This window comes from Canis aureus, chromosome 3 (genome assembly GCF_053574225.1).
Source record: "Canis aureus isolate CA01 chromosome 3, VMU_Caureus_v.1.0, whole genome shotgun sequence".
In the NCBI taxonomy this organism is placed as follows: Eukaryota; Metazoa; Chordata; class Mammalia; order Carnivora; family Canidae; genus Canis; species Canis aureus.
In genome coordinates, this window is record NC_135613.1 from 10,262,326 (window position 1) to 10,290,037 (window position 27,712).

At 46.5% G+C, this 27,712-nt stretch overlaps 1 protein-coding gene across 29 annotated transcripts in view; it reads left to right on the top strand.

The window, feature by feature from the left end:
- ZFHX3 (zinc finger homeobox 3) overlaps positions 1–27,712 on the top strand; it is a 527,663-nt gene that overhangs the window by 252,476 nt on the left and 247,475 nt on the right. For all 29 annotated transcript variants that reach the window (XR_013374931.1, XM_077888804.1, XM_077888884.1 and 26 more), the window contains one exon: positions 2,040–2,420. The gene's annotated coding sequence lies outside the window, so the exon portion shown is untranslated. The remainder of the gene's footprint in view (positions 1–2,039; positions 2,421–27,712) is intronic.

Consider the following 27,712-nt stretch of genomic DNA (forward strand, 5'->3'; position numbering starts at 1 on the left):
GAGAAGAAAACGCTACTTTCTGGAACCGTTATGGGAGCCCAAACCCAGCGCCAGCAGCAGGAGCAAGCAGGCAGGAGCAAAGTCTCGAAAACCCTCAGGGGATGTAATCACATTCTCCAACCAGGTGCTAGGAATAGGCTTGTGGCTTCCAACCTTTTTGGCCCGGGGCCAGAGTTTCCAGGCCTCGCTCCACCCTTGGGCTCCTTCCCATCATCTTCCCAACCAGAAGCTTGTTAACTGTTTTCCTGTGCTTTTATTCAGATTTCAAGGCACCCTCTGTGTGTTAAACTTCAAAGAAAGTTTGTTCCAGTAAGTGCAGTGCTGTAGCAAGTGGAAGCGCCAAACAGCTCTGCGGAAAATGATTTTGTTAAAATGAATGGTGTTGGGACTCAGTCCCCATCCCCCCCCAACCTTGCTTTCAAATGAAATTGCATTTGTGTCTGGATTAAGTTGCCCGGTATCAATCCTGAAATTTTTAAAGATGAAAAGCAGAACAGCCACACAATATTTAAAATGTGAAATGATTACAAAATGGCACTGGGCCAATGTTTATGAATCATTGAATATGATCATAAAATCATAAAAAATAATCACCAAAAGGTAAATAAATTACCCAGCTTACTGCTTATTTTCACATAGGGTCTGACACAAAAGCTGCAGCCATGAATGATTTATACCTGTTTTAACAATAATACTCATTTTACTGAAAGATGGTCAGCACTTGGGCTGCTGTGGGCAACATGCCAGTTGTCGAAAGGTTAATGTTTCAGCAGCAATACATTAAATTATGAATAATACTGGTCCCAAAATGGAAGGTTATTAGCTCAGTATGCTTAATTAGCTCAGCTAGAACTTTGCCATCAAGTAGCAGTGCCCATTACTGCAGCCGTAGCAATGATGAGGGATGGCAGCATTGGGACTCTAATGCCAGAAGCGGGGGCAGGTGAGAGGTGGGGGGGGGGTACGAGGTGTGTCCTTGATTTTCACTTCACTAAGTGTAAGGCTCTGAGAAGCATCTTAGCAACTGGTTTCCAGCATTTTGAACTCTCCTGTAGCTGATCTGTGAAGACCCCCGGGGTGGGGGATTATTTGGGCAGGTATGGCCCCTGGGGCCATGGACCACCACGGCCTGCACTGCATCTGCTTGCTGCTGCTTAGCTGGGACTAGAGTAGCGGAAGGCACCGTTCACAGGCCGGCCCTGCCGTCAGCACTCCCCCAACAGACACCTTCATTAAACAGCTACTACACACAGGCCCGGACCAAGGGGTTAACAAGAGCGGATGCAAGCCACGGGAGGGAGGAGACAGCCTTACACCACCACCAGGCCCCTCAGTTGGGGCCAAGGGGCTGACACGAAGGGAAGGTTGAGAATGCCAACCCGAGGCCTGGAGTTGGGGTAAGGGTTCCTGGAGAAGGTTCCTGGAAATGGCATTTCTTGAAGGAAGCTCCATTTGCTCTGATCTCTAAAGGGGGAGCAGGAATTAGCCGGGTGGGTCTCCAGGAGAAACCTCCAGGCAGGGAATATTGTGAACCGTGTTCGGGTGTCCGAAAAGGAAGAGACTAGAAAAAGATGCAGCCTCCAGGGGGGTGTTGGAAGGACGTTTGCCCGCCAGAGCCGCGGCCGTGCCCCCACCTGCCGGCCCGGTGCGTGCCCGCCTTGCCTGCCCGGCCAGGTGTTCGGCCCGACGCGCGCCCGGAGTGGCCGACACTCACCCCCAGGGCCGCCGGCGCCCCGGCCGGGCTCCCCTCCTACTATTAGTAGCTTGTTTTTCTAAGCCCTAAAATTCATTTTCTTTTCCCGCCTTGCTTCCAGAAAAATAAATAAAAGTGAACACATCACTCATTTAAGACGAGGAATGGAATTCAGGGTGCGTTTTTCTTTCTATTTTTGTGATTAGTTAGAATTTTCCTGGGAACGCCGCCAGGAGGGCATTATGGTGAGATAATGTCCTGGATTTAATCAGTGTGGCGATGGCGAGCTGCGCTCTGCGGGGAGAGGCCGAGTTAACGCATCCTCCTCTGTCCCGCCTGCTTTCAGGATGCGACGGGCCGGCCGGAGGTGCAGCCGAGACTGACAGGTGGCAGGGCTCCAGGTCTGTGTGACAGCCCACGGGTGGACAGCATGCGGCCGTGACTCACTCTGCTCACGCGGGACCCGTCAGCTCGTCAGCAACGAGAGCCCTGAACCACCCCCTGTCCCCAAGGAGCTGAGGGAGGAGGGCCCCACACCTGACCAAAGGGATCAACCTTGGCCCTGCCTCCGGTGGACCCTTCTGGAATCTTCCCCCGTGGCTTTCAGACGGCTGTTGGCCTGGACACACTCTTTGCCTTCAAACGTGCATCTCTCCCCTTTGCGTCCCAGACACAATGTGTGCAGAGGAAGCACGAGGCTTCTAGGGGAACCTGAACTCAGCAACAGGTAGGACCGGATCGGCTTCTTAGCTCTGCGTGTGCTCGGTGGTCCAGAGAGACCCAGAACCTCTGCTGGCGGTGACAGCTGGTGGCTTGCGGTCCTCGGAGTTGTTCTGCTTTCCTAGGTGGTCTGTCCGTCACGGGAGAATGAAAGAGTCCCTGGCGGGGGCAAAAGAGGAAAGGATAGCTTTGAAAGATGTCTTAGGGAGATGTCTGAAAGGAAGGAAGAAAATGAGGACCCGGGGAAAAAGGAGAACAAGTGTCACCTCGAGGAAGGGAGCACAGAGGACAGGTAAATGGATGCAGATTGACCTTTCTCTGCAATTAGCACCGGTGGCCGGGAAACCAGGAGCGCATGGGGCACACAGAGCCTTTCACATTTACTGTTGTCCTTGTTAAGTGTGGGGTCTGCGGGAGCCGTCTGTTCAGGTGAGGGCAGTGGAGAGAACAGGATGCCCCAAGCAACCCATAAATAGCAGGGTGAAGACAAAGTGTTTATTACTTAGCCTCATGAAGCCCATATAAGTGCTCTCCCAGGGTGCAAGAGAGCAAGAGCATGTGTGAGCTGGCCCGCGTGTGTCTCGGGAGTGGGAGTCCCAGAGCCGGTGTTCGCGCTTGGCTTGATTCTATGAAGGCGTCTATTTGATGGAACGTACTGGAACAGTTCATAGCCAGCCCAGCAAACCTTGTGTGGAGACAGAGCTTTCTTTTTCTCTTCCCTTTTCCTGTTTGCAGTGAGAATGAGGCCTTTCTCTTCTCGGCTCTTTGCTCTCCCCAAAGTTGTCTCACGAGGTCATTGGCAGCTGACAGGCTTCCTTTCAGTGCAAGGTTTAGATGGAAACAATGCTCTGTTTTCTGGGGGGCTGGTGAGGCTCTGGGCCTATTCCCGACCAGGCTGCCCTAAATTGAAATGGGTTATTGTTTCAGTAGGACTGTCTGTTTCTGCAGACAACTCAATCTATGTGGTGTAGGACTTTATCCTTGTGTGTGTGTGTGTGTGTGTGTGTGTGTACATATACACACACTTATCATCAATACTGAACAGCAGAAAGGTTTAAGATCATCATGTTTGGTTTCAAGCCTGGTTCCACCAGTTACAAGCTGTGTGTCCTTGATCAAGTTACTTCCCTCTCCTCACGATACTGTGATTGCATGATACATATTTGACAATGAGCTTAAAACCACATTTTAAAAAATAACTTCTACATCAACAGAACCACTTTTTAAGAGCAGTCAAGGATATGTGCCAACTGTTCCACTGAGTCTCCTGAATACTGAATTTATTGGTTTGCAAAGGTGAATGGAAAGTAGGGGAGATCTGTGTTGTCATGGTCTTGGGTCTTGAAAAATCTTTATTGATGTACTCAGGCTTGTCATCTGTACTAACCTTTGTCACCAGACGATAATGTTTTGAGAATTAAGAAAGACTTTCAAAAGTATACAGTGGGAGTTTCTGAATGAGACACCCTGCCCCCAAGCTCTGCAAACTCTTTCATCTGATGAGAAACAGCAAATAGATAAAAAGCAATTCACCAAAACTAAGGTTGACTATTTTTGATCATTATTCATAATAAACATAATATCAAATCCCAGAGCCCTCAGAGGAAACAGTAGGATAGAGACAAGACTTAGCAAGGCCCAGCCTCTAGGATGCAAGGATCCCTCTGGCATAGCCATCCTGGTGCTGGCTGGCGCCGCAGAAGTGTTGCCAGCACAGAACTGTGTGCCGGCCTTCCAGGAAGGTAAGTCAGTAGCTTGGCCAAGAAAGAGGGATTCCCTGGGTTTTTCCAGTAAATGCAGTAGGAATCACAGCCCCTACAGTCACTGAAGGCCATTGCCAACTCCTTTGTAGATCTCAATGAGGTGGTCTCTTCCAGGCTGGCTGGTCAATATCCTTTTTGGAAGAGCCTAATGCTGCTCTCTACCTGGTTAGTGGTCCTTACTGCTTTTTAAATCTTCCTACCAACTTTCTTTCCTTCCTTCTACAAACATGTATTGAATATATCCATGTGGCAGACACTGTGTCAGGTACATAGTACTCATATACTAAAACAAATGGTCCCTGAGCTCAGTGGATAGCATGGTCAGTGAATCCATGATTTAATTACAGTGGAGTCCTTGATATTTCTTATATTAGACCCTTTGTTCAATTATACAGTTGGTTTCATGTTGCTCCTGTTTGAGTTTTTTTGTTTTTGTTTTTGTTTTGTTTTGTTTTTGTAAAAGATGTGCATTGATTAAAGAGATGCAAATACATTTTGTGAAGATATAGTACTACCTTTGCCTTTGGAAGTAGGTGTATGACTATGCAGGCTCCAGAAATCTGGCCCCAGGGCTGCATCAATGTCCCTGTGCAGAAGCCCCACCCAACCCAAAGCCTTCTAGTGAGCTTTACTTTTCTGCTTCTGGCTCTCTCTGGCTACTCTCCAGCCCAGTACTCCGGCCATGAAGATTAAGTAGTATGACCTCCCTTTTCGAAACCCACATGGGACCAAAAATCTACTGTTTAGCCAACATGACCAGCACCACTGGAGTTGGAATATCAGCTTCTTGTGATGAGTTCTTATTAGCAGTTAAGTCATCTGAAACTAATGTCTCAATACCCCGATCTCCTTTGTCTATAAATTTGACCGCCTTGACCTTCAATACCTACTTTGTAATGTTTTAAACCTCATTTGATTACCTGGATTTGTGACCTCGAAATCTGCTTTGACTTGCCATACCTACCTGGTCCCTAAAGCCTTGAGTATGAAGCCTTAATCCTCATTCGCCCAACTAATACCTCCCTTCTTCTTCTCCATGCTTGGATTTGACACTAAGACAGACTTCATTTAGGTGATTCCTCTTGTACTCAAGGCTATATGTAATCTTGGAGATGGTGAGTACAGGTATATAGAATAAAAGAAATTAAAGTCCAGCTTATCTGATAAACTTTTTTGTCCCTTACAGTTTAAAACATTCCCTGATCTCTGAACCACATTAAATCTCCTAATGTATTAGAATTAGGCAACGCTATCTTTTACTACTGGAAAGAGCCCAGAATGACATGAACAAAGTAATCTTTTCCATGAAAGAAGACATATGAATGCCACTTGCTTATAGAGTCCCATGGGATTCTCATCTGTCATCCTCCATCTTTAATTAGAGTTGTAATCTGCTCTCAAGGGGCATCTGGAGGCTTCATTAAATCTACCAGCTTCCCTATGATCTATAAAACTGGTGCTGTTTAAAATCTTGGTCAAATAAAAAAAATATCAGGAAGTTGGGGGAAATGTATCTGTTATCTAGGAGCTTCAAGTAAAATGAGTCCCCTTTCATACTACAGGACTATGACTTCTCTGCAGTCAGCACCAAAACACACCCTTTCCAGTTGGTACATTTGCTTCATGTCCACCTCACATTCCTGAAGACTTAAGTCTCCAGTTACATCATTAGCAGCTGTAGTTGAGGGCTTTTTTATGACCATGAACATGGCTCACTGATGCTTCTTGCACGATTCTACTGAGCCTGCATTCCTTCATCTGTTGAGAAGGAGGCTGTCTTCTGAGCAGAGTTCACTAAGCCTTTCCAGTAAGCTACTCTGAAGCAAAACCTATAGCTATTAGGGGTGCTCCAGAACCTGTCTACTTCCATTCCAGCCCACTGGCTAGGTATTCCAGCCTCATAATAGAACTGCAAAACATCTTACAGTGATTGTCACCCATCTTACTTCGCAGATCCCCAACAGGTAGCTTCATGACCCTTTGAGATGGATCAATCTTTCCATGCTTGGCACTAGAATCATAGCCCTAGACCAGGGATTCTCAATAGTGGCACTGGATATTTTAATTGAAAATTTTCATAGATATAATTACCATTGGTATTTTGAACCAGATATTTCTTTGCTGGTGAGGAAGGTTGTCGTGTGCGTTGGTTTTCAGCAGTATCCCTGGCCTCTACCCACTAGATGCCAGTGGCACCTGTTCCTCAGTTGTAACAAGTAAAAACGTCTCCAGACATTGACAAATATCCCTGGGGCAAGGAGGCAAAATCATCCCCTAGTTGAGAACCACTGCCCTGTACCTCATGCAGAACAAGTAAGTAGACCTGGAGCTATCTGGCTTTTCCAGTGGGGGAATGTTCCAGAGTATTTATGGAATCTTCTCTGGCCTACAAAACATAGGAAAGACAAAATGTGACCACAAAGAAAGTCACATGAGCCATAGGAACCACAGGACTTCGCATCATTCCTTTTTTTTTTTTTTTTTTTTTTATTTTTTATTTATTTATGATAGTCACAGAGAGTGAGAGAGAGAGAGAGAGGGGCAGAGACATAGGCAGAGGGAGAAGCAGGCTCCATGCACCGGGAGCCCGACGTGGGATTCGATCCTGGGTCTCCAGGATCACGCCCTGGGCCAAAGGCAGGCGCTAAACCGCTGCGCCACCCAGGGATCCCGCATCATTCTTTTATAGTTGTTCACTCTACTATCTTATATATCAGAGGATTATTCAAATCTGTTAGCAGTTGTGATGTAGAGGGAAGCCAGATTTCCTTGTCCAGCCATCTCATGTCCTATTGATCTGCTTTGTCTGTGTCATCACGAGGGGTCTTATTAGAATGAAGCCCATAATATGTTTGCATGTCATGCTGACTTAGGTGGCTCCACTAAGCCAAGGTTTTTCTTTTACTTTTTTTAAGATTTTTTTTTTAAGAGAGAGAGAGCACGTGCAGGGGGAGGGGCAGAGGGAGAAAGAGAATCTTCAAGCAGACTCCTTGTTGAGAGGAAAGCCTGATGCGGGGCTCAATCTCAGGACTCTGAGATCATGACGTGAGCTGAAATCAAGAGTTGGCTGTTTCACCAACTGGGCCACCCACGTGCCCTGCCAAGATTTTCCTGAAATGCACTTTCCTGTGTCTCGTTTGGTCATTGCCACAGATTCTAGTAAAGTTGTAATGTTTTAGAAACTGTGTCATCATTTCTCAGTGTTTTCATCACACTTCATCTCAAAGAATGCCTTTATTCTAACAAGCTCATTTGAATGGGCAGTGACTAAAAGAAATAATTGGGCCTGTGGAGATCTGTCCAGGCACACCACTTCCTTCATGCCTAAGAAGCAGAGTCTCCTAGTATTCACTACAGAGTCTGCTTTCATCCTGTACAAAGAGGTAAAGTAAGTTAGTGGGAATAAAATGTAAAATTCATTCATTCATTCAAAGAAAAGTTTTCAAAGAAAAGTAGGACATTGTGCTAGTTACCACGAGATATTTAGAGACACATAAGACCCAACTTTAGAGTTCAAGAGCTCCCTTTCCAGTAGTAGAGTCAAAATGTGGGCAAGAACATTTGCAATACAATGCCTAAGTGCCATAGGCATTCAGAACAAGGTCACAGGAAAAGGTGGATTCTGCACACTACACTCCATTGCCTGGCCACAGATTCTAGAAGGCATGTGTAAATGACCCTCGAGAATACTTCATTTTCCTCTTCGATATGACAGCAGATAAGGGAAATATAGAAGACAAAGAACAGTTGGGATTTATTGAGGCATTTGGCAACATGGCAAATGACAATTTATCCATTTACCTTATGGGAAAAAGATGAAGTAGGAGTTTGGTAGAGCTGGTTGACCATCGTTGGTGTCACTGTAGAGGGAAATTCTGAATGCTGGGACATTAAGGTTTTTTATCTTAATCCATGCACAGTTTTCATAAAGTCATATGTTGCAGAATATAGAGTTCAGCAGATTTTGATAAACCAAGGCAATGAACCAAATCTAACAAGACAAAATATAATGCAAGAAAATGGGATGTCTTGTCTCGGATCCAAAAATTCATCTGTGCAAACATGGGGGTTAGGTGCAGGCTAGACAACAGATGTTTAGAGAGCAATTTTCCCCAAGATTGTGTGTGGATTAAGAATCATCTAGCATTCTTGTTTAAAATGTGAGTCCCCCCCAAAAAATAATTAAAATAAAATAAAATACAGATTCTCAGGTGTCCCCTCCACCCCCGATTGTCAGACTCCACAAATTTGAGGTGGTGCCCAAGATTCTCCATTTATCAAGGCTTCCTGGGTCTTTGTGAAATAGAAGCTTGTTAGGGACACTCTGTAAACCGCTATCTTAGAGGTTTAAGTTGATAGCAAGAGGATTCAACAATTGTATTGAGCAAAGTGTAGGTAAGGAGAAGAAAGGAGGTGATAAACCCTGCTCTACTGTGCTAGGTAGAGGAGCAGATGTAGACAGTTTGTATTTAAATTTGGGACACCACCCTTTAAGAGAGTCAGACTGAGAATGAGGAGGCAAAGGACTCAGAATCAGGTCTTGTAAAGAGCAGCTGAAGGAACTAGTAGTGCCTAGCTTAGAAAGATCAGAAGAGGGCAGCCGGGTGGCTCAGCGGTTTAGCGCCGCCTTCAGCCCAGGGCGTGATCCTGGAGACTCGGGATCAAGTCCCACATCAGGCTCCCTGCATGGAACCTGCCTCTGCCTGTGTCTCTCGTGAATAAATAAAGTCTTAAAAAAAAAAAAAGATCAGAAGAAGACAGCACAGAGGAAAGATTGTGCCAGGGAATTAGACTTGCTCTGGGTGGCCTCACAAGGTGACACAGGGACCAGTGGGCAAGAGCTACAGGAAAATCACTTTGTGCTCAAAATAATGGCCATCCTTCTCCAATAGTCAGAGCAGCCCACAGGGTTGGGGGTATCCAGTCATGGGCCGGAGAACATGTTTAAATGAGTCTTTTAAGAAGTTGGCTGTAAATAAAAGGGGTTGAATGGGTGATGGAATCCGGGGAAGTTTTGTTTTATTTTGTTTTTTAGTAAGAGAGAATAGAGCATGTGTAGGTTTCCAAATATAAATGGGTTGATTAAAGAAAGATAGGAGAGTCATAAGGCAGGCATGCCATGAAGACAGGAGTAAGGAGAGAGAAATAGAAAGTGGGGGAGTGGAGAGACCTGGAAAGGTCGGGCTTTAGAGCCCAGGAAAGATTTGCAGAAGTAAAGCAGAATAAGAGAATGGAGGTAATGGGTAATGATACAAAGGCATTTAATAGTGGAGAAGAGGTTGCAGAGCAAGGCACTTCAAGGTAATGCAATGAGCAAGTTGATGAAATTGATTCCAATCATGGTTCCAAGACATAAGGGTTTTAAATCTTTTGCTGTATGTTAAGAAAGAGTGCAGTTGGTGGGAGATCGAAAAGGGATGGAGTAGCAGGTTTGGGGAATTTGTTCAGGAGCTAAAAACCATCCATGATTGGCTACTGCATTGTAGAACACTGTAGAGGATACAGTCAATTCAAGCTACTTACATCCCCAGCAGTGTTGAGCAATTTGGAGGCCAAAGTGAGAGGCAGGTAGCAGGGCTAACCTGAGCATCAGCATGGTGCACCCAAGAAAGGATACAGGAACTTAACTTTCAGGCTCACAAAGATTGGTAAAAATCAGGCTTTGTCCTGTCAAGGGCGACTTCAGGGGCTTTAAGCAAGCATCTGTCTCCATTAATCTTAGAAAGCCCAAAACTTAGAGATACCTAGAAATACCAAGAGACCCCAATTTCATTTCAATGAGTGGCCTTTGTGCTCCCATCTTGGTCTCTACAGAGTCGGGCCTGGGCTGACTTTAATGTTGTATACATGCAGTGTGGATTCTAGAAACATTGACTTTTTAATAAACTCTGAGATTTTAGGAAGTGTGCAGAACCTAAGGTAACTGTAATTTATGTTATGTTGTACATTTAACGGCTTTGACTTGTGTGAGACTGCCTTTGGTCTTGAGCCCATTCAATTCAGAAATCCATTTGGATTCTATCTAAATCCATAGTAGAGATCTGGAAACGGGCCTGTCAAAGTAGAGTTCTTAAGCTTTGACCATTTGTTACCTCATTGTTTTCGAATGATCAGCTTCAAATATGCCTTAAATACTGGTAGAAACACCTCTTTTTTTAAGTAGACTTTTTTGTAGGGCAAAGTTTTTTATAAGGGAATCTGTTATTGTTGGCTAAAATCATGGGAGAGTAACTTCATTTTTAAGAACTTGGAAAGACTGAAAAGAAGCAAGATTAATGCCTCTATTTTTAAAAAGCAAAGAGGAAGTTCGTAATGTCCTAATCTGGAACTTTACCTGGAAAAAATGATTGCCAAATCACTTCTAGAATAATCTGCAGTGAATACAGTGTTGGGAACTTATATCACTTGACAGAACAAGTCCTGTCAAACTGATTCATTTCCTTCCATGAAAAAGTAACAAGATTTTAGTAGATTGAGGGGAAATGATAAATGTAATCTATATTTTATTTAGCAAGATGCTTGAACCTGCTCCATCCAACATTTTGGTCGATAAATTCAAAAAATTGGGGCATTGGCATTAATGTCTAAGGGGCAATTGAGCTCCTATCCTGGGGTCTGGATTTGATAGCACATCCTTTTTGTAACAGGGGGAAAGTTACCTGATCTGCTTTAAGAGGAAGAAATAGAAATGATAGTAACTTACCCCAAAAGGATCCTTTATGCTCTGAAAAAATTTATCTGCTGTTTGTCATTCACGGTTTTGATTATTTAGATATGCTCAGAAGATTGGTTATGAATATATATTTTTTTATAGAATAAAATAGATGCTCGCTGCTCACAGTCATTCATATAACCCATTTGTACATCCTCCTGAAAATTCCCCAAGAACTTCCTGACAGAATCGGTTCTCAGGCCTCTCTATCACCAAAGAAGGGGGAAAAAAATAAGAGGAAACAATAACTCTGAAAGCAAGTGAGATGTGTGGAAATAAATCTGTCATAGTCTGTAATTCCAAAAGGGAAAGATACTTCTGGAAATTCTCTTCTGGCCTAGGAAAGAATCTGTTTCTAGAAATGGTGACGATATTATGTTGATGATTATTCCTTGGATTTACATATCTCCTGTGCTGTACAGAGCCCACGCACCTTGATAACTTGTGTCACTTTTAACTATTAATCTTTCCAAAGCCCTCCCTGAGGAAGTCTGGTGGTTGCTTTCATTCTTCATTTCAGTAACCATGTGCCCAGAATTAGGTATATCAGGTACCTGTGTGTGCAGAAAACTTGTCCTTGATAATATAGCTTTATCTCTGCCCCATTTCCCACTATTTCTTTCCCCCACTATCTGAAAGTAGAGCGCTCCTGTGAAAACTTTCATAAGCCAAAATGGTGTAAAGCAAAGCAGCAATTACCATTAATTTATGCAGAAAAATCTTTGAGTGTTTCCAGACCCCCAAAATAACCTCTCTTAGGCTTTTCTGTTACCTTAGGACACATCATTGCTAACGGATGCACAAAATAAATCGAGATAAAGCACAGATGCTCATAGACACAGTTCAAAGCTCTGGCAGCTGGTGCCGAGATGCTGGGAGTGGATTTAGAAGGAGCTTGGTGGGGCCACTCTGACTGCTTGGGGTGTGCGTTGCCTCTCTTAACGGCTCGCTGCAAAATAAATGCTTAACGCTGTTTTTGTGTTTTGCATATATATATATATGTATATATATATGTGAAAACTGTCTTCGGATTTCTTTTGATTAGCAAAAATAGGTAATAGGTCTCTTGTCAAAGTGAAGTCGAGCAATGTGAACTTTTGAGAGGCAAGGACTGTCTGTGCTGCCCAAGTGAGCCCAGAGCCCAGTAATAGCTGGAAAGAATGTCTTGGGTTTGTGTGAGGCTATCTAGCTTATAAGGCACTTCCACAGGTGAGTGGTGTCAGGATAGTAACCATTTGTACCGTGTACTGGAACACCTGCCAGGTGGTAGGAATTACGACAGACACTCTATATTAAGCATCTTACTTGATCTTCCAACAACCCTGTAGGGTATGTATTGCTGCCTTCGTTTTACAAGGAGAAAACACGGTCCAGCATGAAGTCACTTCCTGGAGGCCCTCTGGCTCTCTTTGGTGGAGCTGGACCAGAACCCAAGTCTTTGGTGATCCTTACACTCTCTAGGTCTTAACAAAAGACTGATTTTTTCCAGGTAGTTGTGGAATTTTTTCTTCTATTTATTTACTTTCCTATATGTTTTATGTATGTATGTATGTATGTATGTATTTATTTATTTATTTATTTGACTTTCCTATATGTTTTAAAAACTGTTGATTTGCGTATTGTGCATCACTGCGATGTATGGCTACTTCTGGTTTGCAGGCCTTTGTGCTTGACCATGATAGGTGTCTTTCTTGGGCTACCAGCATCGCCTCTCTGACATCCTTCCCCAAGTAGTTAGGAGAATGGATCTATGCTCTAGGTGTTAGCAAAAAAACTTTATGTCCCGTGGTCATTTGCTTTGAGACAGGGGAGTATTCGGCATCTCAGTCACAGTGATGATGAAAAGTGATTGCCAATTTACGCTATGTTATTGTTTGCCATTTTATCCCAGCCCACAGGCTAAGCAGTTGAGATTGTTTCTCTTAATAAGTAATGATGAAGTAAATACTTTTTTTTTTAAAAAAAGAACCATTTCTCAGGAAGCACTCAGTGAAAGTCCTAAACTTTATTCATTCATTCTGTGTTTGTTGAGCATCTCTCTATGCCCAGAACTGTTTTCATCCTTGACTCATTATTAGCAATTTAGTGTCATCATCGTTGTCATCCTCCTCATCATCATCAACATTATCATTATCCTCCTCTTCACCACGGGCACATCACTGAGTACCAATTAGCACCGTGGGCATTTATGGAGATGCGTACAGTGTATACTCCATATGGTGCCTATCCTTGGGGAAGCAGGTGGGGTAACACATAACATGAATACAAATGTATTCATAAGTGCATGTGCGTTTCCACAGCATCACAGGTATTTGAGCAGTGAAACAAATGGATCTTATTGATGTTATTTTGGTGCGTGTCAACTAATCCAGGAAACCTCCCCCAGACCGCTGAATATGAGAAGCCAGGTGAGGTCCACTCCAGCCTCAGGTCTCCATACGGGGAGGTGAACCTGAGCTAGACTCAAAGATGGGAAAAGAACTTCCTGCACATCCTTTCCCAGATCCCTCCAAAGTTGAAAGCCAGCATATTCAAAGACCTAAAATCCTCCTGTATCTTTTGCATAATTCACCTCTCTCCACCACTCTGGGCTTTAGTTTGACAAACAATGATAATAACTGGATAGTGTAGAATTCATGACAGAGGCATCTCAAACCCACAGCGATTTGGGAACCTGTGCTCCACCCTATTCTTTTGTGCTGTTACGTTAGCCAGGGTCCCATAAATATTCATGGAGATGATAAGAATGACATTGAGACTCTGCATACCACTTTATTTGGGTTCTAAAACCACAAAAATCATTTAATTGACCAACAGAGCTATCTACCTAATTGACAACTCAAAACAGCGAGTCCTTGGCCTATAACATTTGGAAGTTTAAAATTAGAACTTGCACAAAATATTTAAAGCCAGTAGAAAGTTCTGGATTTCCAGCCTGTCTAAAGAGGATTTAGATCTTAATATGCCTGAAGAGGCATATCTAGGACTGAACCTCCTCCAAAGACACCCCCATCTCCCCTGGCTTTGTACATCGACCTATGAAAAGGTCTTTCCAGAAGGTGACCTCATAATATCTGAATTCTCACCTTACTGGCTGCCAGGGCCATTTAAATGTGTGCTGAAAACATTTTTCAAGAAGTAGGAATGCATCTGAATGTTGAAGAACAGTACTATTTTAATGTTGAAATCCATCCCTAGATTTTACTAGGGTCTTTCAACAGGATGGTATTATTCCTGATTTTCAACATAAACCAATAGTAAACATTCCCACTAAAACACTCATGTCCTCCTAGTAGGGTTCCACCTTTATGAGAGTTGAGGATTATGAGTTCACACCTAAATAATAATTACTTAATGGTCTCACTCCTTTGTAAGAACTTTGAAATTCCAGTTAACAAACAGTGTTATATTATTTTCGGGTGCACAATACAGTGATTCAACACTTCCACACGTCACCCGGTGCTCATCAGGACAGGTGCCCTCCTTAAAACCCATCACCTGTTTCACCCACTCCCACCCCCTGCCTGGTAATCATCAGTTTGTTCTCTATCATTAAGAGGGTTTCTTGATTCTCCCCCCTCCCTCATTCTCTCATTTTTTCCCCCTTTGCCTGTTCGTTTCTTCAATTCCACAGGAGTGAAATCATACGGTATTTGTCTTTCGCTGGCTGACTTATTTTGCTTTTAGCATTATACTCTCTAGCTCCATATTGTTGCAAATGGCAAGATTTCATTCGTTTTTATGGCTGAGTAATATTCCATTGTATATATTAATGGTCTCATTCTTGCATGACTTCACATGCCTCCTTCGACCTCCCGCCTCACCCCAAACTACAAGGTGTATGAGCTCAGGAGCCTGGGGTTGGGAGGTGGGAGAGAAAGGGTGGTGAGAGTCTATTTTCTGCCCCTTTGCCAGGGGCTAGCCCACTCCTTTGAAGGCCCCCGTTGTTTTACCCTCTGGCCTCACCACCTTACAGTCCACTTCTGAGGCAGTTTCCAGGGACATCGTATCTCCACCTTTCCATAAAGATAAATAAACAGTTTGAGACTCCCCTGTCTTTATTAAACATTTCCTCTAAACTGCATGCTTTGGCTCTGCGCCCACGGGCATCAAGCAAGCCTTCCGGGAGCAGTCCAACCCCACAGCCCTGCCACTTGGTTCTGCGCACAAATAGCCCTTTGAGCGGGCAGGAGGCACCTGCTCTGACCACTGGTCCTCCTCTCTGCCTCCAGGGTCCTCCCAGCTCCCTGGGCTGGAAGGGTCCTGAGAAGCCCCCTCAGCCCCTGACAGAAGGAGGCTCAGCAGCAGCAAAGACCAGGAGCCAGATGCCCGTGCTCCCTCCACACGAGGCCAAGAGCCGCTGGGACCTGTGGTCTGGCTGTGGGGAAGGGCAGGCACCCCATCCTGCAGCAGAGAGGAAGCGTGGGAGGGAAGCTAGAAGAAAGGCTGCAAACAAATAAATAAAGGAGGCATGTTTGACCAAACCCCCAACACCTAAATCTCCAAGCCCACTGGAGCAGGAAATTGAGTGGCTGGACGAGGCAGCCTTGCTCTGGCCTCCCCGCCACCCCCCGCCCCTCCCAACCATCCTGGGCCTCAGGAAGGGTCTCCAGGCCTTCCAGACCTCTTTTTTTTTTTTTTTTTTTTTTTAAATAAATCTCCAATCTATAGGGAAAGAGGAAGTGTATTTTTAAAACCAGTGGAGACTCCATGGCCACAGATCTGAAAGAGATTGAAAGGGGGCAGAGAGGCTGGTTGAGAGGAGGGAAGAGGATTCCCAGAAGTGTGTGCGTGCGCGCGCGTGCGCCCCACCGTGTGGGAGACAGCCTGCGAGGAGAGAAAACAAAGGAAAGTGTGACCGGGAGAGTCAGAGAAATAAGTGGGAGAAGGCGCGGGCGCCGGGGGAGGGGCGGCGGAGGCCCGAGGCCGGGCGCGGGCGGGCGGGCGCACGTGTGCCAGGGGCACGGCGAGCTCAGCATTTCCTCCTGGGCCGGTCACGTGGGCCTCGCCAGGTAAACAGGCTGCACCCGGGCTCGGAGGAGGCAGCGCCCGCGGGGGCAGGGCCTCCCCCCGTCCCCGCCCCCCGAGCTGGTTGCAGGCGGCGGCCAGGTGGACTCGGGCTGCAGCGGCCTGGTGACCGCGCAGGCCCGCGACCGCGGAGGCCCAGCTAGTTGCTTTTATAATTAGCTCCGAGGAGTTTAGAGACGTTTTGATTTTAAATAAGAATGGAGCTTGGGGACGAATGCCTGTCAAAGCTCGGATGCTGCCAGAGAGTCTGGGGCCCGGCATTGCTTATCCTCATTTGTCTCCTTCCAAGGTTGGGGGGAGGAGGGGGGGCCCAGATGGGTGTAGATGAAGGATGAGTGGGGAGGCCGCAGCTGAGAAGAAAAGGATCAGGGGCGGTGATTATCCATATTAGGAACAAGGGAATGCTAACAGGCTGTAGGTGAATATATTAAAGGACACAGCTCAGAATGTGACCGGGGTGCCCCAGGGAGGCAATGAGACCCGGGAAAGAGATCAGGGGATAAGAAGACGTTAAGAGCAGAGTTTCAAGCATGAAACTTTTGCTTTTTTTTTTTCAGGGTGATACAGAAAAGGGTCCCTAACCAAACTGCGGCGGGAGTTCTGGGCATTTTGGAATGGCAGAAATGTGTCTGGAAACTTTATCTGAAAAGCTGAGCGGATGGAACAGGTGATTTTTCCACCTGGAAAGCTCTAGACTCCAAAATGGGGGTGGGGGGGAATGGAGCGTATGCCTCTTTCTTCGAATTCCTGGAAATAGAGCCTTTGCATCTATGATAAAATAGCTTATTTAGGTCATTCTTTGAATAATTTTGAATCAAAATGAATTACCTGGGACTCCTGGGTGGCTCAGCAGTTGAGCGGCTGACTTTGGCTCAAGGCCTGATCCCAAAGTCCCGGGATCCAGTCCCACATGGGGCTCCCTGCATGGAGCCTGCTTCTCCTTCTGCCTGTGTCTCTGCCTTTCTCGCTCTCTGTGTGTCTCTCATGAATAAATAAAATCTTTAAAACAAAACAAAACAAAACGAATTACCTTATCTTGGTCATAATTTTCTACGTCCTTGTGAAAACTTAGCCAAACCTATGGGAGGGAGACTGACCCACCGTCCCAGTTTCCAGAGTTGAGGGGGTTCCCGGAATGCAGTTTTCCATCTAGTGCAGTGTTGGACAAAGTGGGACCAGTTGGTCAGCTGTAGTGGGAGGCCTAGTCTAGTCTAGAGAAATAAGAAGGTAACTCATGCCCACCCTGTTCCATCAACAAAACAACATCAACAAAAGCCCTTTCCTCCATTTCTTCCACTCTCTCCCCTCCTTTCTTGCTCTCAGCTGTCCCTGACCCATTTGAGTATATGGGACTCTGTATATGGACTTGGGAGCTGGCATACGCAGCTACCTTGAACAGTTGGCTTTTGTTGCTCCTGGGGGGAAAAAGGAGGGGAAAAAGAAATGTGCATCCTCTACCCCCCCCCGCCCGGGTCCTGCCCACCCCACCCCAACCTTCTTCATTCAGTGGGGGGGAGGAGGAGCCCATCAGTGTCACGAGTGTACTTTCAGCCCTTGGGTTGAGAGATAGATATTTGATACCCCTCTCTGCTAACTAAATACGTCACTCTGACAAGACTCCCAGCCCAGAGTTATTTTTGTGGCATTATGTAATTGGATTGCCTGGTCAGGAGTACTTCCTTAACAAGGCTTTCAGCAACCCCTCCATGTGGGCCTGGCCAGTCCTGCCCAGTTCCACACTCTCGCTTCAGCCCAACACAACCCAGCTCATGTCACTGACCCAATTACGACATCCCCTCGCTGCAGAAGCCACACCCCCATGCCCCTCAAGGAGTGCTTCAGTACCTAGTGGCACAGGGAGGCCAGGGTTGGCCAGAGTTGGCAGGAGACTCTCCTGTAGCCTTCCTCCAATAGCCACAAAGCAGGCATGTCTGTTCTGAGGGGGCTGCAGGCCTACAGCTGCAGGACAACGCTTCCTGGCCCCCCTCCCCCCAGCAGTGTAAAACCGAGAGCTCCTGGGGCCAGCCCCAAGAGTGACCAGGAGACCCTCCGCACGCCTGCCATTTGGATGTCACTGCCCTCTCTTCTTCCCACTTTCTGAATTTCCTCACATTTGTTCATGAGTAATTGGTCATCTGATCATCCCTTCCTGTCAGCCTGCTGACTCACAGAAGTTAGGAACTCAACTCGGCTGAGCTTCAGACACAGAAAGAAAATTTACAAAGGAAAGCGAGAAAGGCCTGGTATGATCTTGCCCTGGTCTGGCTGGGGCAGGCCCACACCTCCAGGAGTCCAGGGGTGATTGTTTCAGGGTGATATGATGCTGCTGTCATCCTGGGCTGGGGGCCTGTTCATCTTAGGTTTCCTTGTCCTTTCTGTCTGTGGCCTTTTGAGGACAACCTCCATGACTTTCTATGATGGGTCTCCCAGCCCTCAATCCGTATCAAAACCAGAGAGCCCTTCTCAGAATCTATTTCTTTCCTTCCTCTCAGGGCATGTGCACTGTGTATCTATCTCTCTTTTATTTTCCCTGGAGTCCCTGGTTCTCCTGACCTTGACTAGAGGCAGACGGTGTAATAAAAATAGCTCGAAAGCCAGATGGAACTGGGTTCAAATTCAAGTTGAGCCACTTAATAGCTGTGTGATCTTCATCTCTCAGAGTCTGATAGTCGTCATCTATAAAATGGGACTGATAATACCAGTTTCCCAAGGCTACTGAGAAAACTGAATGCAATTCATGTAGAGTGCCAGCCACCCTTGAGCACCAAGTAGGTGCTCAACAAATGTAGGGTTTTCAGGGAGGTAGGGAAGAAAGAAGAGGGCTGGTTTGCCAGACTCCCAAGAACAAACCTCGTCTGCTTTACTACACCCCTGATCTCCAGCCAGAACACTCTTTTTAGGGGTGCAGGATTGAATCTCACCATCATTTGGGGGAATGAGGTCAGGAGGGAAAGAGCACCAAGAACACAGACCCCCATGGCTGTTCCTTTTGGAGAACCTTCCCAGTCTGACACTCTGGTCTCTACATACCCCCTTACTGGCAGCGTGTCCCTGTAGACCCTTCCAGGGCTGGGCACTCAGTTGAAGGTATTTGCTTCTAGTTTGCCTGCACCCAGAACAAAGAGAAAAGGGACAAGAGTAGCTTCTCCCCAAGTGTCCACTTGTGTGATCCTTGCATCCTTGTTGCAGTGCAGAGTTCATTCCAACTCCACAGCAGGAACTAGTTGGAACCCATAGGTCAGGGATCCCGAGAGCAAAGTGAGGTACAAATAGCCACAGGCAACATAATGGGGGGGCAAGGAAGGAGAGGTTCCCTGGAGGTGGGGGGAGATGGGAAGAGCCAGCACCTGGGGGCATCTCTCCCTGAAGTGCACAAACAGCAAGAGGCTCTGATGTTAGCTGTACCTGGGGGGAGAGGGGAGGAACAGGGGGAGATGGAGGAGAGCCTGTGGCAGAGTGCCGCTGTTCCAGTTGGCAGGAAGCCCTTCCCTGAAGACTGTGAGTTTAACCTTTAGCATTCAAGTGTCGGGGCTGAAGTGTCGTTCTGAGCACTTCTTCCTGCTGGAGCGCTCCCAGACTGCAGAGAGGGTCGGCACCAATCTGCCTTTCCTTTTCTCTTCCCAGACAAAATGAGAGGGAGGGCGATACCCAGAACCAACCACACAGACACAGGCACCCCTCATGTCAGGCCCTTGCTAACCCTAAACATCTAGTCCCACCTCCTCAACCAGCCTAGTTTCTGATCAACCTTAGTGATGAGCAGGACCCCAGGGGGCTCTCCACTCCCAGATCTCCCTGGTCCATAGGGTGCACAGCCATTCCGGACTGGCCTGAGTTGGAAGCCTTTTCTTGCAGGTGGACTCAGGGCTCCCAGCGGCCCCCCGTGGTGGCTGCTGTTTGCCCCCCTTGGTGTCCCACAGGACAGGGTTGGAGCATCTGTGTCCTGAAAGAAGCTGGGAAGCCCAGGGAGGGCAGTGGAGAGGGAATCAAGCCCTGGGAGCCCAGGGTGGGGAGTGGAATCAGAGCTGGATGCAGGCACGGGGCTTGGGCAGCTCAGCTCAGGCCTGAAGTGCATGGATGACTTGCCCTCTCCTTCCCAGGTGGCTGCTGGGGCCAGGCCCTATGCCTGCTGGTTTTCCTGGGGGTGCCCTGCAGGGGCATAATGGGGTGCTCGGATTGTTCCGCAGCAGGCCATTTACTCACCCAGTTGAGGGGGTGAGGAGCCTTGCTAGGCACGCACCTGCGAGGGGCACCTGGGTCCCAGGGCAGTGGCTCTGCGCTGGCTTCGGCTCCCCAGCCAGCTTCTCCAGGGGCCTGAGCTCCCAGGCTTCCTCTCAGGAGCCCGGAGCCGGCAGGAGAATAAAGATTTCCCGAAATGGGGCTGGGTGTGCCAGACATTAAGGACGCAAGCCCTGGCTCAGTGAACTGTGGTGAGTGTCTCAGGAAACTGTCAGGATCTTTGAGATTATGGTTCCTGGGGAGGTGGGAACAGTGCCTGGTCCAGGCGATGCTGAGCCCAGGGGGCAGGAGACGAGACGCACAGACGGTGCGCCCTAAGCCAGGACCAGAGGAAACTGGCCTTGAATGTTCCTGCTGCCCCGCTGAGCCCTGGAATTAAACCTGGAGGTGGCCACGCCCACAGGGGACCACTGCCCTGCATGCTGCCCTGGCACGAGTTGGGCCCGCAGGACATCTGTGGGGAGCCCAGCTACCAGAGCCCCGGCCCAGGAGCCCCGGGGTTGGCAAGCACCTGACCACGGGGCTGCGCCCTGCCCTGCCCAGCCCTAACCAAGCACTAGCCCCAAATTTTGAGCCATCCGTGTACAGGAAGATCGGGTTTGCCTTTTTCTCTATTTCTAAGAATTGGAAACAAACGAATCGGAAAATTTTTGCTTTGGAAAAATATCTGCTCGATGTCGTTTGGTGCTTAAATTGTCCTTGGAATTTTTTTTCAGCTTCATTTGAAAAAGAAAAGGAAAGTTGACGCGAGCGCCCCAAACCTTGTTTCTCTTTAAATCGTCCCCTTAGACGTACAGTCGGTTACTGCAGATGTTTTCTGGGGCGAGGAGAGCAAAATGGAATGGGAGGGAGGATGAAGACTGGGAATCTCTGATTTTAAATCCCATTACTGGCTTTGAGGAGAGGCGTGAGCGCGCGCGCGCGCGCACACACACACACACACACACACGCACGCACACACACACACACACACACACACACACAAAAATCAGGAAAAGATAGTTCGTCCCCCACTGATTTTCTTCACTTCAAAGATTTCCCTCGCCCCTTAAATCAGAAATATTATGGTGCTAGGTATTTCTCAGGGAAAAAAATGCACGTTTCTTCAGAATATATACACGGCATAGGTCCCTTTTTTACATTTCTCAGCAAAAAAAAAAAAAAAAAAAAAAAAAGCGGGGGGTGGGGGTGAGTGGGAAGGCACTCAATTCCCTGGCTATTAAACAAGCCATGCCTGCAAGAAATGCAGGCATCGGGGGATTGCTCAGCCGCGCATCCCTCCATTAGCGCACGCCTGCGTGTCTGCGTGTCAACAATGCACGTGCTACCACGGGCACTGACTCCCCACGCCAGCCCTAACGGGCTCTGCGCAAAGGGGCGCCAGGTCTCAGGTGCCCTCTCTCAGCCCTGCTCCCTAGCCCGCCGCCCATGCCTCCCAAAGATCCCTTTTTTCCTGCCTCTGGCTGGCAAGTCAGAAACCTCCATCGTTCCCCCCGAAAGTTATGCCCTTGGAAATCCCCAAAGCGAACGTAGTCCGACCGAGGGTCTCTTGCCCTCAAGTTGTTCACTCTGTTGTGCAGAGACGAGGTTAGTTCTCTTCTTCACCTGCCCCAGGCTTTAGATGGGGTGCAAACTTCTGGTACCAGGTCACCAACAGGGAAGCCAGCGCTTGCCAGCGGTGCAGGCTGTCTGGAACCCAAGAGAGCCACCAACTCTGAGACGACTCCTGCCCCAAGGTTGGATCTCAGATTTCCATTGCAAAGGATCCGAGGATACTGGAAATCGGACTCAAACCCTGGAACTGACTAATTGCCCTGCATTTTCACAGTGCGCCATGTATTGGGAATCAAGGGCAGGCTTTATCATTTGGAACTCTTTTCAGTGACCCAGGTGCTCTAAGTTTGGGGCTAATTCTTTAAAGCGTTTACTTCTGAGAAATAGGGAAGAAAGAATGAAAAAATGAAACATACCCACAATCCTTGTATTGGGGATGGCACTCAAGAGTAGGTTGTGGTCTCTTTTGAATCGGAGTTCAAAGAAAAAAAAAAAAGGCTTGTTCCCTCCCCCTTGCCCCAGGGATGAAACCTCTCTAGATTCGAGCGGCCAATTTGGTTTGATTTCCGTGGTTTGGAGGCTCTGGCGGGGTTAGGGGCGCCGGGGCTAGGAAGACAGACCTCAGCTGCCTACTGGACCAGCTGGTCCACTCTTGGCCCTGGAAGCAGAAGCGGAAATCGGGGTGATTCGCCCTCGCTCCGACAGCTGGAGGGAGCGCCTGGGGAGCGCGTCACCGAGCCTCCGCGGGCAGTGCCTTGTCTGTGGACACCCTCATGCGCTCATCTCCCTACCCACTCTTAGCATCCCCCACCTGTTTTGTGTCCCCCCAGGGATCCAGTTCTCCTCTCTCTCTCTCTCTCTCTCTGTCATTTCCAGCCAGTTCTTTTCCCACCAAAAACTCCTTTTCCTTGGAGTAACTTTCCAAAAGAGCTGTCGTTATCCTAAAGCCCAACCTGGTGGGGGGATTTGGGAAGCTCTTTCTCAATTAAAGCTCCTTTTGTGGGCACCGCGTATGCGGCCCACGGTGCCCAGGATGTCACCTGGGCACTGAGCCCCACAACCAGGTGCTTCCGTGGAGCGCCATAACAAAAGGGGACTTCAGATGCTTTGCTCTTTTCCAGTGAAACGGCTCAGAAACAAATCTGAATTTGGGTTTTGGTTATCTTTCAGGCGTGAAAAATATTTTGACAAAAGTATTCTCCAGGCTGCCCAAGCTGGGGGGAAAGAAAGCTTTTGGCTGAGATTGTGGGCACAAAGCAAGAAGCTGCATGTAATGGACACCACTGTGTACATCTGCTCAGGAGGATGAGGAGGAGTGGGATCCGAGTCTGCGGGGTTGGCGCCAACATCCAAACTCCCCCACCCTGGCAAGGGCACCCCTGTCTTCCACAAACGGGGAGCATTTTTTTTTTAAACCCAGACCCATCTGCTCACCCTCTGGTGCATTAAGAGCAAACTTTCTGATTTGGTGTTTGGGGCTTGGATAACAGAGGCTCAGCACTGGGATAGAGCTGGGGCTGGAACAATTCTGGATGCTCAGAAGGACCTCACCCTGCACCCCTAGCAGAAAGGGGAACTGTTCCATTTGTCTGGGGGTCAGAAGGTGGGCTGGGAGGTCAGGGAGGAGGGAATGGATGGATGGAGCGCCAAGTGCCGCGCCTGGCTGCCTCTCTCTCCTGTTTCTCCCTCCCTACCCCATCTTCTGCCGTTTCCAGAGGCAGGAGAAAGGTGATCTCGGACTTGACCCCTAAATCACAGCTGCTGGTGCCGGCACCTCGCTCCGGGGAGAGCGCAGCCCCTTCCCAGAGCTCGGGCGGCTTTAACCCTTTCGCTTCCTGGCGCGCAGGGGCTGGCGGCAGCGGAGCCTGTGACCCCGGACCTGGAGCAGCCCGCCTCCTCGGCGCGGCACCTTGGATCCCACCGGGAGACTACAAAAGGGCGAGACTGCAGGGTGCTGCGCGCCTGGGGCAAGGGCCGGCCAGCCCCGAGCGCAGCCAGGGACCCCGAGGAAGAGCCCGAGTCAGCGGAACGAAGAGGGATGTTTGGATCGTGTTAACTACCCAGACAGATGCACTTCAGCATGTCTGCATTTATGGGATCCATATGTTGTCGTGGCAAATGAAAGGACAGTAACATATACATACAATAGACTTAGAATAACAATACACATTCAAAAAGAGACCCGCACATTCTTCACCCTGCAACCCTGCTCTCAGATCTAGCTCTAGAGTTGTGCGCAGAGGCGTCCTTTCAACCTCCCCTGGCTCCTCACGGATTTTCTTTTTTTTCTTCCTCCTTCCTCCCCCCCCTTTTTTTTGTTTGTGTGTCCCCCAACACCTCCCCCCCCCAACCAGAGGAAAACCCAAGGCCCAGAAGCTAGGCTCTTTGGAAGTGAGATCTCCTAAGATCCCCTTCACCTCTCTTTCTCCTTAAGACTGGCCCACGGCATCTTCAGCCCTTGGACCAAATAATATCTGCTCACATTGCAACCCCAGATTCTGAAAATTGCAGGGAAGCAGATTCTTACTCAAATTCACCATCCACATCTTCATCATTAAACCAACACTTCTATTTTATATTTGCAAAAAAAGTAGCTTCAAACAGATCTGCAAACAAAAACCCCCAGCGAGAGCACACGCATAGCTCTGTACAGTACCTGCATTTATGTATACCTTGTATATTTGTGTGCACATATATTCAGCACACACAGAGACGCAAAGACATCTAAAGTCATTCAAATGTATATTTATGTACCCATTTATGCATATATCTTTGTGTTTGTATCCATTCATTTGAGCGAGAGGCAGAGAAATATACACATCAATGCAATACTTAGCCTACATTCTACTTTCTGTCCCTACTGTAAATGTCTTAAAAACAGATTGGTCTAAAATTTTCTGCCCTCTTGCCAGCTAAATGAAGGATTTAGATTCTGAGTTTCTTGGTTCCTTTTTTCATTTTGTACATAAAATAATCCATATAGATGCTGGATTATCGCCTAAGCATTATTCAATCATACAAGCTTGGTACCTCTCCTCCTTATAACGAATTCACTGAGTAAAATTAGCATAAGTATTTACCAGATTAAGCTGACATTTTCCTATATTGCAACATGAAATACATTTATATCCAGAATTTCCCCCAAATAGCCTATGCCAGTGGAGATACTGACTTCCTCCGCGCTGTTTTGTATAACAAGCTACAAGTTCGCTCCTAGTACTATTTACATTTTTAAAAGAAAATAAATACAGAGAGCATTAAAGTGAGTTTCCAAGATCTACAAGGAGAAATTTAATTCTGCTGCATCTTAAAAAAATAAACCAACAGAATTATGAAGATTTGTGAAGATAGATAAATAAGAGGCAAATATACTCCTGAAGGTCTGAGCAATTTTCCTTACCTGATGTATTATGGAAAAATTCAGAATTTACCAGTCTTCTTTCAGTCAGCTACATTTTACACTGACCTGCACTTTGGACTGAAAGGGAAAAAAAAAAAAAAGATTAACTGTTGCCAATGAAAAATTTAAAATAATAATCAGAAACCGGACAAACTGAAGGTAAAAATATACAATGGTTACAATAAAGATAAATATTTATTTAATCAAAGTAGAAGTTGTGTTTGGACTGTAGGAATGTTTCATCCTTCCCTTAAAAAAAAAAAAAAAATCAAGAAAGAAAAAAGCCAGAGTCTTTGCAGGCTCCTGGAGAGTTCCCATTGTCCAGGGCTATCGAGAGCCCAGAATGGCATTAACCTCACAAAAGACACATTGTGCAGGGGACAAAAAAAAGCCCCTTCTTCTACAATAACTTTTAGCTTTTTTATTTTTAGAAAATGACAAAGGTTTTGCAAGCACTGACTGGTGAAACCTGTAGCAAGCCAGGCTGGACTTGGCTTTATTGATCAACTGTCCCGCATGGAAAAGCAGCCAGGAAAAGTTTGAATGGCAATCCAGATTTGGCTCATAGAGAGGAAACCCCCGATTTTTCTAAATGTATTTTCTTTTTTTCTCTCTAAATAAAACAGCATTATTCCCAGAGTGAATTCACAAGGATTAGATGAGGTAACCCTGCAAAATCCTAAACCGTTTTCTCCTCCTAGTCCTGACTAAGAAGCTGCATGCTCTTAAGAGCATTGGAAAAATCTCTCAAAATGAAGAATTCCTTTCTAATCAAATAGATTTCCCGATTAATTCCCCAATTCTTTCTAAAATAAGTAATCCAGTGAGGCTGAGGGAAAAAAAAATCTTTTTTTACCCCTAAGAAAAATAAGTTTTGGTGAGAGCTGTCTACCTGATGTTACAGGGTTCACTAAAAATACCTTCAGAAACATCAATGTTGTTTTTGCATTTGTTTGCAGATCACTTAAAGTGCAAATTGCATTTTATTTTATTCCAGACATTGTAATTTCAGTGGTACTAGTTCATATTTAGAACTTACATAAATACATACTTGTCATTAAAAAAAATCTATTGCATTAGCAGTGACGCTAAGGCTAGGATTTGAAAGAGGGGGTAGAGAAACAGAGAGAGAGAAGGAGAGAGAGAGAGAGACAGACTGAGACTCTTGTTCTTCCTGCGTTTGTTTGCTTGCTTTTTGGAGGTACCGTACACCCGCCTAAGTGATGGCTTTGATGTACTGGGAATCGGTACAGTAGCAGGGTCCCTGGCTGCTGTCTTTGATTCCAGGGATCTCCTTTGGGCTCTGGTGGGATGTACTGCTCCTAGTCTTTATCTGAAATCCATCCTCTCATTTCAAGCCCTTTGGCTTCGAGACTCTGCTCCAAACTCTTGGAGGAAGCTGTGAGACTTTTTTTTTTTTTTTTTTTTTGGCATGAGGGAAGGGGTATATAATTTCCCCCCTTTCTCCACTCTAGACCTTTCCTCGCTATTTAAATATATTGGCTTTCTTTCTTACGAATTTAGTTTGAAATTATTTTTCACTGCCTTTATTACATCCCTGCTTTTGATGGCAAAATAGCTTCCTGTGTTTTGAAAACATCTGCTTTCCAGGTTTTACACGAGAAAATTGATTTTACTTTTCTCTTAGGTCCAAAAAGGTAGAAAGTTGGACTTGTTTCCAAGTGCAACTTTTCCTTTTCTTGTCTTTCCTTTAAGTTAACCCCCTTCTCAGTTCTGTTTCACTTTCCCCCTTTTATTCCTTCTAATCATCACTCCTGCTTCCCCTTCTCCTTCTAAAGAACCAGAGAAGATTGATTGCATCTTATTTCAGAAGACAAAATTAACATATCATATATATATATTTTGGTCTAGTCTATGGTACCTGCTAAAGTTTTGTCCATATTATTTTTTTTGTCCTCTGATTTTTTTTTAGGGGGGGGATAATTTTGCTTTTTGGGGAAAAAAATCTCAGATTTGCAATTTAAAGTGGCCTCTATTTTGTCTCGAGCTGCTTCTCTGCCTTTCACTTAAATCTTTGCTTTAAGCTGTCCCACTCCATTATTGCTTCCCCCCACCCTTGCTCCCTTCTTCTTTGAAGATGCTCTCTTATTTAATTTAAACATTGCTGCATTTGGCAAAAGAAAAAAAAAAAGCAAGAAAAAGGGGAAAAAATAAGAAAGAAAAGAGAAAGAAAAAAAAAAAGGAAAGAAAAAATCTCAAAAAAAAAAAATCTTAGCCAGGTTCCTATTGTTGCTTCTCTGCATTTCACTTCTCGGTGTGTATGTGTGTGTGTGCGTGTGTGTCGTGTGTGTGTGTGTGTGCGCGTGTGTGTGTATGTGTTTTTAATACATGCATAAACTTTTGGTGCCTCTCTCCCTCTTCCTGGGCTCTTCTCCCATCCTCTCTTCCTGCTCTCCTTGCCCTGCTCATCACTTTCCCCCGGTTTTTTTTTTTTCCTCCCTTCCTCCCCTCTGCCTCCCTCCACCTCCCCCTTTTCTTTTTTGCTGAATCTTATTGATCCAGAAGGTGGCTAATTAGCCCTTCCCGTCGTGCCTGGGTAATGAAGCACATGCGCACTGAATTAATCACAGCCATTTTTTGCA